Here is a 13,601-nt window from a genome sequence, read left to right on the forward strand (position 1 = left end):
CGTACTTGATGACTTGAAGTTGGCAATATCACCTAAAGGACGTCCAGGTTAACTGCGAATAGTTTCAGTGAGTCAGATTGACTGTGAATACTTTCAGGGAATCTACAGTTCAGATCACAAGCGAGACGTACAGCTCTTCAAAACAACACCGTGAAAACAGCGATGCCTCAGGTAGAATATGCCGCAGGCCTCTGCAGGTCTTCCGCCGAACTGCCATCACCAATATCTGGGACATGATTTTCAACAATGGAATAAATTCAAATACCATAATACTAGAAAGTTACCTCGTTGTTTGGTAATTCCTCATCTCTCCTAAAACATCATGCACACTATGATAAAACAAACATTTTTAAAAACTGTGTGTTCGACTGTGTGTTGAGAATGTCCATCGTTTTCTATGTCCGATGACGTTTTCTGTATGACGACAGCGACACTGAAAAACAACTTTCACGTGATGAGATGTAATCGACAGTGCACAACATGGAACTCATGCAACTAAGAAGACTAGGTTGAATGACAGACACACTCATAGCGCTATAACATAAACCAAATTTAACAGGTGGCGAACAAATAACACAGTTTAAGGCTCATCTATATTTTTGTGTTCTGTGTATCAGCTTCAGTTTATTGATCAACTACCAGCAACATCATGTAATGCAAACTGTCCAGCTTCTCAACTAGCCCTTACGAAATTCTCTATAGATCTCCATAGAGTTCTAAAGAATACCGTTTATCTATAGAATTCTATAGATAATGGGACCGAGCTCTAGGGACTTCTATAGAACTTCTTTAAGTATTTATAGAAGTTTTATAAACCTTAGAAACTCTGTAGAATTTTAAAGAGTATTTTCATATGGGAAAGCATATATGTACCATTGTTAATGTCCAAATGATGAAGACATTTTTAAAATCACTCATCTGTGCTCAATGAATTTGGCATTCCTTTGAAAGAGAAGGACAAAACACTGCCTGTGTTGTATTGGATACCTAAACTGCACAAGAACCTTTACAAACAACGCTTTATTGCAGGATCAAGCAAATGCACTACCAAACATCTGTCACAATTATTGACTAAAATTTTAACAACCATCAAAAATGGTCTTTTTCGATATTGTGACAAAGTGTATGAAACAACTGGGTTGAATCAAATGTGGGTACTAAAAAATTCAAAGGAATTGTTGCTTGATTTAAAAGTCAAGAAAACTAAGTAAAGGTCAATCCGAACATTTGACTTTTCCACACTATACACCACAATTCCCAACGATAAACTTAAAACAAGGCTGTTATCTCTTGTTAAACAAGCTTTCCTGCATAAAAATGGCAGTAGAAGGTACCAATACATTACCATCAAACATAGGTTAGGATATTTCAGTAAAAACATGGATGCCCACCACAAATTTCAAATACACAGATGAAGAATCGACAACATATTTGTTAAGTTTGGTGGTATGACATTTCAACAGTATATCGGCATACCAATGGATACAAATTAAAATCCTTAATTTCTTAATCGACAACATATTTGTTAAGTTTGGTGGTATGACATTTCAACAGTATATCGGCATACCAATGGATACAAATTGAGCATCCCTTCTTGCAGACTTATTTCTGTATTCACATGAAGCAGAGTTCCTACAATATCTCTACAAAGCAGGGTCTAAAAAACTTGCAAGGCGTTTAAACAACATGCACAGATATATTGATGATCTGATTAGTCTAGACAGTCCAGACATATCAAATGACTTACATCAAATTTTTCCTGATGAGTTGGAAATCAAAGAAACAACCGAGGGTAAGAACTCTGCTTCATATCTTTATCTGTTCCTACAAGTGGGTACTAATAGGCTACACACTAAGCTGTATGACAAAGGGGATGATTTCGATTTTGAAATCATAAATTATCCCCACTTGTCAAGTAATATTCCGTCTGCACCTGCTTGTGGTGTGTACGTGTCTCAACTTCTCAGGTATTGTAGGGCTTGTGATTCCTACGCTGATTTTCAACTGAGACACAGCTCATTGGCATCAAAACTAGTGAGACAGGGATACACGTCAAAAAGACTTGTTACGACTTTCAAAAAGTTCTAAGGTCGATATGACGACATTGTGACCAAATATGACACCTCGGTCACTCAAATGATTAGCGACAGCTTTCCCGGCTTTGACTTATTACACTGATTCATATACTGTATCATTTCATACACGATTTAGACAACTTTGGGACCAATCCTGACGGGTGTAGCATGCTAGCAGGGTACGCTTACCCATTCCGGACACCTGGTACCACCACTAACTATCAGTGGTTCAGGATGATCCTGCTTAAATTTGTAAATCACAAATGTCCCATGGACCTGGTAATGCATTACCTTGAATGGAAATGATTATTGAACCAGTTTAATGTCATATTGCATTCAAGTCCGTATATGAATAATTTGCCAACAACATCACTCACTGGTCATACCACATATGAAGACTATGTTTACCATGAATATACTGAATATTTTAGGATTCTTTTGGGAGTAGAGCAAGAAACATTAGTTAACTACACAGAACAAGATTATCAAAAACATCTTAAACTTACAGAGAGTGTCCATAGTGCGAAGTAATGTCGTACAGCTTCTTAATTCCATCGCCACATCTTGATGTCATACAATGGCTACATTGTACTTTTCATTAATCTAATCAGATTAATAATTTTGACCGGGTGTCACATTTTACAGTTGAGGAATTAAGAGTGGTACTTAAGGATGAATACTTTGGAGAGGTTCAATTTTACGCCCACCCTCCATGAGTACTGAAGCTTCCCTGCACAGTATCACGTCCAGTATTATAATAAACTATGATCAGGATAATTTGAATTGTTTGTATAAAATTTTTGCATTAATTAAAAGTAAAGTATGATTACTTGATCATTATAGCTAGTTGAGGAACAGTGCGTTGGCACATCTCTAAACTTTTATTTTGAAGAGCAGTCGTGCGTTAATAACAGCCACTATGTGCAAGTCTCATCGCATCCAATGCAGAATAAGAGCACGTTCACTCACCAGATTCACAGAGCCACTCGTCAGTTCTTGCCACTTACCCTTCAGCAAAAAGGTCACTCAAAACCTACGTTCTAGCTGTTTTTATCACTTGTCAATGGTGCAAACTAATAACAATTTTTGAAGGACAAAATTAGCTATGTCTTTGCATTAATCTGTTTTATAATTGATGTGAATCAACTTTACTAGAATATGGTGATTATGAGGGCATTTGTGTACAAGAATTTTTTTCTGTGGAATTTAACCCAAAAGTGTCATATCACTATGTAGTGTAGACTATGGCACAAGCTATGAGCAATTTGTTTCCCTTAGTGCATTAAAATGTATTTTAAAATATGTCAATGTGTTATACATATGAGTTTCCAAGGCTAACTATGAAACAATTCAGTTTAAAACCAGCTTACGTGACGTTATGCAGTATTCGCATATTATATCCGCGCAGTTCCGCACAAGGAATTAGGCTTTCGGAATAGAAAATTGAAAACTATTTTTCAGACACATAATTCGTGATGAGTAAAACACAGTTTGGGGTGTATCAGTGCACTATGTCGCTCCAGTCCGTGTCTTCAATAACACTTAGTCGTAGTCCTCGTGAAATGGATAATGACGACTTTTAATCTCCCTGCAAATGAATATAAACTGTGTTTACATGCAGCAGCGACGACAACAACAACAATACAACAACAATAGCCTCACAAATAACGATGACAATTGCATGGTTTAACGTTGAATTACATTTTAATTATTACTTGGACAGATGACTGAAGGCATAGTAAACTGAAGAAGTGGGCCAAAGCCCAAAAAGGAAACACTGTTCAACGTGTGAGCTTGTTTCAAACTTGGATACGTTGTTCATTTTTTAAAATTCTCATCTTCTTTGTTCGATAGTTTACAAAAGTAACGTTGACAGTTTCAAGTTTCCTAACCAGACTAAGTCTATTTTTTTTATCAAGTTATAAAATGTTCCACGGTCAATTATTTCGCTGTTTGCCAAAATTTTGATAAAAAACTGTTGCTGATGAAATATGATATCACTTTGGTCCAAAATTATGAAAAAAACGTACAGAAAAAATCACAGAAATTGGTAAAACATAGCATTAGACAATAGATTCTACTGCACGCTCTTTTTGGACAGTTTCATGGGACCAAATGAACGATTGTCACGCTCTGAACGTGTAGCCAAGTTGTCTGTATTTACACGTCGAATGCCTGATTGATTTTATGAACCAAATCACCTTCTTAAAAATGCGTCAATCCCTAGCTTCCTCTGTATTTTGAAAGCAGGGATAAACATAAGACAATTTTCTGCTTCCAAGCTTAAGGGATCAGAACGCGCGATAAAACCGGAATAAGGTTACCTATGAATCTACCCTAATTGTCTTTTTGGCTTGCAACGCTGAACGTGCACATAGCATATTTGCAATCCCATTGTTTAATGTTATCAACAATGACTGCATGTAAACTCATCAATTCTAAGGGGTGCACTCGGTAGCATAATGTATACCCTTTTCAACAATATGGTTCGGCTCAATACTAAAACTTACCAATATGGCAATTGTAGAAGTGGGGAAAAGGATTAAAGCATGGCAGTAATTTAAAACCTTATATCTTGACTGACCAATTACAGAAAATTTGAAGAAATAAAGAAATTAAGGTATGTCGAACATTTTTGATCATGTGAGCACACAGTAAAGAGGGCTGTCTTTGACATTCTTACCGAAAATGGTTGATCGCTGTAATGAACAAAGTGTATTGTCAACTTACTTGGTTTACCGCCGGTTTAATAGAACTGTTGTCGTGCACATATTGAACTTGATGATGGTTAAAATTAGATACGCCGATTGTTTTGACGAGTCCGTCATCCACCAGTTTTTCCATTTCCTAAATATTTGTATTGCTAGATAGATAGATATGCTTACATACATACATACATACATACATACATACATACATACATACATACATACATACATACATACATACATACATACATAAGCAATGCATTAATTGCTTCGCTTCAATAAAGTTTGTGTACGATGTGTGATAGTGAGTGTACGAGCGTGAGTGCCTCACGAACTCTACAATTGCGCGATGTACCATTTCGTTCTCTATGTGAACAATACTTGTAGGGAAGGTATGAAGAACAAGTCCAGTGCTTTTAACAGAACAAATGCTTTGATCAAGAATACAGGTCAGAGATGCATGACGTACAATTCATCGTTTCTCGACCTCAATCGCTTGGCATTCATTAGGATCGCAATGGAGTCTGTCTACTATGACTGAATAGACCGAGAGCTGAGCAATTTGATTCGCATCAATTCAGAATCAGACGCTGAATAAAAGCCGAACATCTACGTCATTGTCAGTAAGGTTGAATAAAATGAAGTCAACAAACTGTTCACTGAAAGGTTATGTCCCGTCCTTGTGCTTCGTAACTCCGTTTATTTTAGTTCGATTTTACTAGTTCTTCGGGCAGAATAGGCAGTATGCGCCTCGAAATTGAAAGGCTTAAACATTTGCCCAAACTTTCCTCAAGGCATCTTTCAACTGTTCTCTTTGAAAATTAGGAATACAAATAGGGGTCACCTTGCCAATTTGGTACTAGAGAAACAAATTACCCAAGATTTACCGTTATTTAAAATTCAAAATGGTCGCCATCCCTGTGTTAACTCTGTGGAGAAAAAAATTGAACGTTCGAAAAGCTAAGACAACGCACTCTACTACGCGCGAGTCCACTGTAATTTCGTTGTGCTGGCTGTTAGAAAAATGTAACACTGAATACGTCCTTGCCATATTTTTAATCGAGATATACGACGTTCAACAATTAAACCATAAAATAGGGAATATAAATTTGTTTGGTAGGAGGCATCATTATAGTGTATACTTGACATAGCATGTTTGTCGACGGAATCAGACATTTCAATTAACTCAACATAAATTGTTCAGTGGAGATGTCAACTTTTAATAATAATATTTCGATGAAAACTTTCAAAATCTTCTAATCTTTGACATAGTATTGAACATAAACCAAATACAAAGAAAATGTTAACATTTATAACCATCAGAGATCGAGAACTATTTAAAATGGGTGCACGTGTAAGGTCTCATTTTTTAAAAAACATAGAACATGTTTTCTTGACGTGAAAAGTGAAATCATTCAAACTCCTTCTGGCAACAAAACTAATCTGGTGACATACGGAATTTCAATTCGAAATGTTAATCCTTCTTTCAGGGAAAAATGTTGGTTGCAAACCCATATCTCGACAACCCTTAAAAGAGAAGCTAAACAGGACCAAAAGAATATGCAGTCTCGCAAAATCTGATCGTCACAGGGAGTGTCATACTCGGCAGGAGGATAAATAGTAAATCCTTGTCTAAGCAACATGATATGTGTGGCGTCTGAGATCCGTGATACTTCAACCCTCAAAACGCAAGCCTCCGGTGATCTTTCACAAAATGGATATGTTGGCTTCCTTTACCTTTAGACGGCTTCACAACACAGGCTCAAAACATCAAGGAAAGGGTTTGTGTTCAATGATATGTCAAAGATTAGAAGATTTGGAAAGTTTTCATCGAAATATCATCCGTGAAATATGCTTCTTTCTTTCCCTGTCGTGCATTGTAAACATTAGCTGGCTTTTTGCCAAATGGTCATGGCGAGGAGCACAAACCATATTAAACTCGCTAAAAAACCGTAAATCTCCTGACAGAACTGAAAGAGAATGATGATTCAGCCAATGTTCATGTTTCCATGTCTATTGTTCCCGCTTTTCCTTCCATTTCTTTTCAAATTTTCGCCAACTGGTGGCGTTTCTGAACTCTTTGTGTCAGCCACGTTTGCGATGCGCTGGCATGGCCATGGCCGGGAGTAGAGAAAGATAACAAAGATAGGGAATGTATTTTCCGTCGCAATCGCCTGTTAACAGTCACCACTATCTTGTGTCAACATTTATGCAATGCACTGTGTATTGTAGAAACACGATGCCTTCAAGCACAAAAGTAGGGGTGCTTGGCGCGAATCGTGCCAGTGTACACGCATTGACTGGTCTGAGAATCTCCTGAAACACAGTCCCTCCACATGCACATGGATCGGAACAAAGAAACAGCAGCTGTTTCTGTTTCACCAGGTAGTACTAGTAGGCAAAGGGAAACAAAGCTGTCTGGGGCAACTCTCATACCCTAGGGAACGCAAACGTATGCCGAATATGGCCAGTCAATATGTGTTTTGTAAGATACCCGAAAAATCGAGATGTTCCTTAGCTATCATTGCTCGTCTCGGTTGCAAGCGGTTTTGAATGTGCGCATGCGTAGACGGCACTTTAAAATTTTCCCGAGTCAACTATTTTTCCGAACTGTTAACCGGTTAAGAGTTTTGGAAACTGTGAACTAATAACTGGCTTCTTACATGCATCAGCGTCAAAATGATGTATACCACGTGACCGTACACAAGGTTACTCAACAGTAAAATGACTGTGCCGTAAATCAAAGTATCGCAAAAAAGCTACAATAAGAATTAAAGCATTCGTTCTTTTTACGGGGAGGGGAGGTCGGTGGAAATCAGGGGGCCTGACTTTTACGAAAACCGTTTTTAGGGGGGCGTCAAATTTTATAATCAGCGATTTCGGGGGGTCAAATTTTACGAAGGTTTTTATGGAGTTATGGCAAAAAATGTTGATTCACAATACGTCGTACTCTATAAGGAAACTATGGACATTTTTTGAATACAAAACTAATTAAATCTGTGTATTTATAGATGCTTGATTATTGATATTAGTGTACATGATTAGACTAGGATGATTACAAGTCCATGTGTGTGTAAGAAATTTGTTTTTGGAATTTCATTGAAATGTTGATTCTCTATACATTGTAGTCTATGAGGAAACTATGAATATTTTTTAATACAAAAATAGCTAAATCTGTGTATGGACTCTTGATTATTGATATTAATGTCCTTCATTAGACTAGGATGGTTACAGAAGCATGTGTGTGCAAGAAATTTGATTTTGGAATTTCACAAAAATGTTGATCTACTATGCATTGTGGTCTGTTACGAAACTGTGAATAATTGTTTACGATACAGAACTAGCTAAATCTGGCTTTTATAAATGTTTGACATTTGATGTAAATGTACGAGATGAGAATATTATGTTTGAAGGAGCAGATGTGAAAAAATATATTGGAATATTATGTTTAAAGGAGCAGATGTGAAAAAATATATTGGAATTTCACCCAAGTGATAATTTGTAAAGTTCAAAAGGATTCTTTGAAAGTTCAAAGGTCAAATGAGAAATTATATGTCAATTAAGATATTATTGATATGGACTGTGACATCGGGGGAGGATCGCTGTTTTAGTGCATGAAAATTGGAGAGGGTCACACTTTTGGTGGACCCAACTTTTCACCCCGGGGTCATAGGGTGCAACGGATTAATGAATCAAATCTGATTAAATTTATTTGCGGGGGCACATTTAACAATTAACAGACAACAGGGAAACCAATCAATGAAAATGGAACATATAAATCACCACATATGCTTTTATCCAGGACACACATTGGTCCATAATTCAACTCTTGGTGTTGTATATCGCACTTACTTCATTGTGGTTTAATTGTTACACGGGCATTCCCTCTTATTCACTGCCCGCTGTGTACCTGAGGGACTGTGGTCGTACATGTACATGTATGTAGAACATGAGAATAGTATCATTACTTCATTAGCTTAACATTTGCATGTTATATTTGGCAACAGAAGACTCTAGTTTAATACATACAGTGTTTGAAGTGGTATACTTAGCAGACAATAAAAGTTGTCAAAAGAAAACGTCGGTAAGGGGTTGTTAAGTGGTGTACTTTTTGGAAGCTTAACCTCAATATTCTGAAATGCAATGTTATTTCCTTCACCAACAAGAGAAATCTTACTTTGTACGATTATTCTATCGATGGTTGTCTGTTCAAGAGAGTGTCTGAGATCAGAGACTTGAGTGTTATATTAGTTTCTGATCTATCATTTAAAAGGCATATTGAAGAAATGTGTAAACGACCTTTCAAAATACTCGGTTTGATAAAGAGATCCTGTAATACATTTTTCTTCTCCGAGAGCTTTGACATCCTTGTATGTATCTTTAGTAAGTAGCAGATTAGAGTACTGCTCTGTGGTCTGGTCTCCAAACTATCAATATTTGTGCGACCATGTTGAGAAAGTTCAAAAAAGCTTTCTGAAATGTATGTGTCTGAAGTTTATTGGGTACCATAATAGTGATTACAAACATCCCTGTAAGCATTTTAATCTCCCCTCTCTCTCGCTTCGGCGGAAGGTTTTAGATCTGACTTTTTTAAACGGAATAGTTTCAGGGAAATTTTCTAAGACGCCCCAGGGCCCCATCTTTATTTCAAGTTCCACGTTGCAGGTTGAATCTTAGAAAATATGCTTTTATCCCAAGGTCTATTACACTATGTAATGACATTTCTGTGGATATTTTTTTACCTGGTACTGCTTTTAAGACGTTTGTGTCCAGATATTTTTATTCTTAGGGTCCTTTCTGTGCATATTTTTTTTATTATTTTTGTTGATATTGTACTATTTGCTTGTTTTGTTTGTTTGTATTTATTTTCTCGGAGTCTGTTATTGGGCCTTTGGGCCTGTTGACCCGTCAAATAAATAAAAAAATAAATAAATAAATAAATAAATAAATAAATAAATAAATAAATAAATAAAACATGAGTAGAAGATGATTAAATAACCAAGGCCTTCGGTATACAAATGTAGGTCAGGTCACGATACTTCTCTGAATTCTTCTCACTTTGACATCAAGAGATAGACAGTCTAGCATTTGCTGACAAAAAAGTCATCTCCCGGTAAACTGTCCGATAATTATCAACTGTAGATACTACATGAAAAAATATTGATAAACTAAGGTTCTAAAATTCAATAACTCTAACATGCATAAAGTGTATATGTACATACCTTGGATACACATCCTTTTTTCTTTCGCTTTTATGAAGCACATTTGCAAGATTTCTCTAACCTCAATGCTAACACTGATGTACGCAACCGGTGCACCATTATTTTAATCAGCGTTGGTGGACAACAATGGCATAGAAGGCATATACACATGTTATTATTCTACGGTACGTTCCATCAATGAATACCATCTGATCTGGAATGGACTCATGTACACAGTCTCAAGAGCTTGATCATTTACCGGTGATAAAGGTCGGTATTGGACAATGTTTTAAAAGGTCACTTTTGATCATTTTATCCAAACTAATTGCACTATTCTTGTTAAGTCTTGTTTGTTCTTTATTTGTTCTTTGTAGGTACTTTATATCTGCAGTTGTAGGATAGTGCTGTCTGTCCTTCATGACTAGTACTGCACGTCGCTTTTTTCGCCCACTCACTTATTTCCAATCTTTGAATGGTATAAGACCTTTGTACTAGCTGACTCACCTCTGGGCATATTTCGCTTTACTAAGGTATTCTTCTGGATCCATCAATTGTGTCCTGTAGACGAACAGGGCACGCACAGTAGCTTGGTCCTTCTTTGAATGCAAATGACTAATGTGAAGAACGAGAGATAGCTCTGGTTTTAGTCTGTAGACCAGTCGAGTATCCAGCTGGTACATTTCCACATTCACAGTTTTGTCATTTGCCCACTTGATATTCCCACAAGTCGGTATGTTTCCCAATATCACGTAGAGTAAGTGACGTCAAGTGCTTCTTTATCAAACATTTTTCACTTTCCCTTTCTAAAACAAAATCTTGCTGCTAAATTTGGAATGTAAACACTTATTGTTCTATTGATAATTACATAAAGGGCAGATGCAATTTGGCTTTGAGAAAAATGCTTTTTACGTCTTTAATGAGATCAAATGTAAAACAATAACAGCAAAGGATATTTATCTGTCTAGAGCAGAATTCAAACTTAGTTATGATAGTTTTCCATCAGAAGGGTAAAATTAAATGTATATTTATTATAGACAAACGCCATTCACTACAATGGTTTTATAGCTGCCTGAACTGAAGAATGCAATTTTAGTTATGGTACGAATATACTTTTGGCTGATGGGCAGCATACACATTTCATGGTAAAAAATTTTCTAACTCAAGAGAAGATGTTAATTTAACTTAAATAAGCAGTATTGACGGCAAATTGGTATTTAACTGGTAGGCAGGTTTCCTGCCGGGATGGAGGGTGTATGCAACTAAATAAGTGGAACAGAATGCTAATCTGAGTATTTTGTTAAAACGTACTTTTCTGTATTGGGCAGATATCAGTTTATTGTCAATAAAAGCGCCATTTAATAACAAGAGTATTTATCAGCGTATAGGACAGCATGTAAATTAAGTGAAGCTTTCTGTCCGGATAGGTTTATGATTAATGATATATTTGCGTCAGTCCTATAGGCAGAGAAGTGTGTTTTTATCATAATCAAAGTTGTTCTGTATAATCTACCCCCGGGACAGATAAAATAGCCATGTTTCCTCCAGAAACTAAAAATCCTATTCTGTCAATAAGATCCTAATGTACTCCGTTTGTTCGAGAAATAATCGCAAGTTTAATGAGTCGCGTATCAAATCACAGATCGTTGTTTAGGATAGAATGCGCCTCGGGGACAGATATTCGGACTCTCAAACTTTAACGTGTTTGGTCTACCATACGCGGGACTCGTTTTGAAGATGACTGAGTAAATAAATTTTCACCGGCGTATTTTTGTTAAAAGTTACGATTTTTTCCCTATAGAAGTTAACACAGGGACGGCAGTCATTTGTAATTTCAAGTATCGGTATAACTATTGGGTCATTTTTTTCTCTTGTGTCAAGTTGTGAACGCTAGTGCTAGGCCCTGCTTTTCATTCATCATTTCGGAAGGGAATGTTTTAAAGTTTCCTAGAAGAAAATTTTAGCAAACGTTTGAGTCTTTCAAGTTTATGGCGCCAACTACCTTACCAATTGTCTTCTTTGCGAGGACAAGGTGTCGGCAGCTTGTACATTACCCTTTCTGATACTTGCTCATGTTTTATTGTTGCTTTAATTCCGCTCGATTAGATATTCATACAAATATGTATCTAAACCAGACCTGAAGATATAAGACTGACACAGATAGATTAATTAAAGGTCATAATCTGATTAGCAGTGGGTATAATCGTTTTTACTGTAGCAATCAGCTTATCTGAGGCTTCTTCTCGTGATACACAAACATGGACATGCCCACTGGCTATAGGATGACTTATTATAAACTGATAACACATCCTGTGTGAAATCAGTATCTTCAGTCTGCCATTGAATATTAACTGCAATGTACTGACCCAAAAAAATATGGAAAAAAGCAATTTGACTCTTGTTCGAATTCGATTTGTGTCGTATATAACACGGATTATTTACCCTCTTGTTCAGATTGTACACGAAGATCGTTTCCTCCTGAAAATAACACATTGGTACTGATGCCATAGGGAGCTGGAATAAAATATAACGAAGTTGATTCACAGCAACCGATTGCACTTCAACGGCGTTATAATAATTTCATCACAATTACATGATGTTATACACATCACGTTCGCAATAGCAGCTAATCCGGCACCATTATTTGAACCCCCTCCCTAGGACAATAAAAATCAGGACGAGATTTTGTTGTTGTTGTTAATCATTTTCACTTTTATTTGTCAATCTATCAAAAAACAGCCGGTAATTGACGTGTACACTGAACCACCCGACGCCGTATGTCTGTGTTCTAAAGTCGTGTGGGGTCGCCACTGTCTCCCTTTACACGCCCAACGTCTGTCTTGTATTTGAGTGTGTTTCAGAACCTGCAATCAGCAGGTACGAGTACAGTTTGGAAAAATCTTGAACTGTGATAGAAGAGGTATTGTTATTTATTCGTCGAATGATCGCCGTCAAAATTTGCTTTCATTTGTATTAGTCGGCATAGGTACAGCTGATGAACACGATGCCGCATACGTCATAATTTGCATTGCGCCGAACTCTCTGGTATCATGGCGGGACGATTCCACACGAAAGTGTGACGCCTCTTTTCTGCGCATCATACAAGAATTAGTATGGCAGGTTTCTCGCTGACAGATGTATGTGGAAGATGATCTTGTCGTCGTGAGAAGTGATTTTGGAGTAAATCTGTGAAAATTCAACTGAAGATACTGGTGAAGTTCTCAAATTGTCTAATCATCCATCATTAATGATGACGTCGGCATCAACGGATACTTCGCTATATAATATGTATTTTGTGCAGACTGGGGGCTGCATTCACAAACACCTCTGGAGGAGGGCTGGAGAATGAAAAAAGGTTTTCTGATTTTTTTCAATGTCTCCCTAACAAACCCGTTCAAATGCCCCTTCTGATTTGCTATAATTTTGAAATCCCCTCACAATAAACTAGCCTGATTTCGGAATGTACAGATTTTGTCGGTCTGCGTATGTGTTTTTCTCTTCCAGGGAAGGAGGGCGCTGTTTTGACATATTTTTCTCACAGGAAAATTCTCTCTTGTAAAAAAGGACAAGAGCGACATGAAAAAGTTTGGAAACAGGATGACTTCCCTCACCTGTCAGGA

This window comes from Ptychodera flava, chromosome 21 (genome assembly GCF_041260155.1).
Source record: "Ptychodera flava strain L36383 chromosome 21, AS_Pfla_20210202, whole genome shotgun sequence".
Classification (NCBI taxonomy): domain Eukaryota; kingdom Metazoa; phylum Hemichordata; class Enteropneusta; family Ptychoderidae; genus Ptychodera; species Ptychodera flava.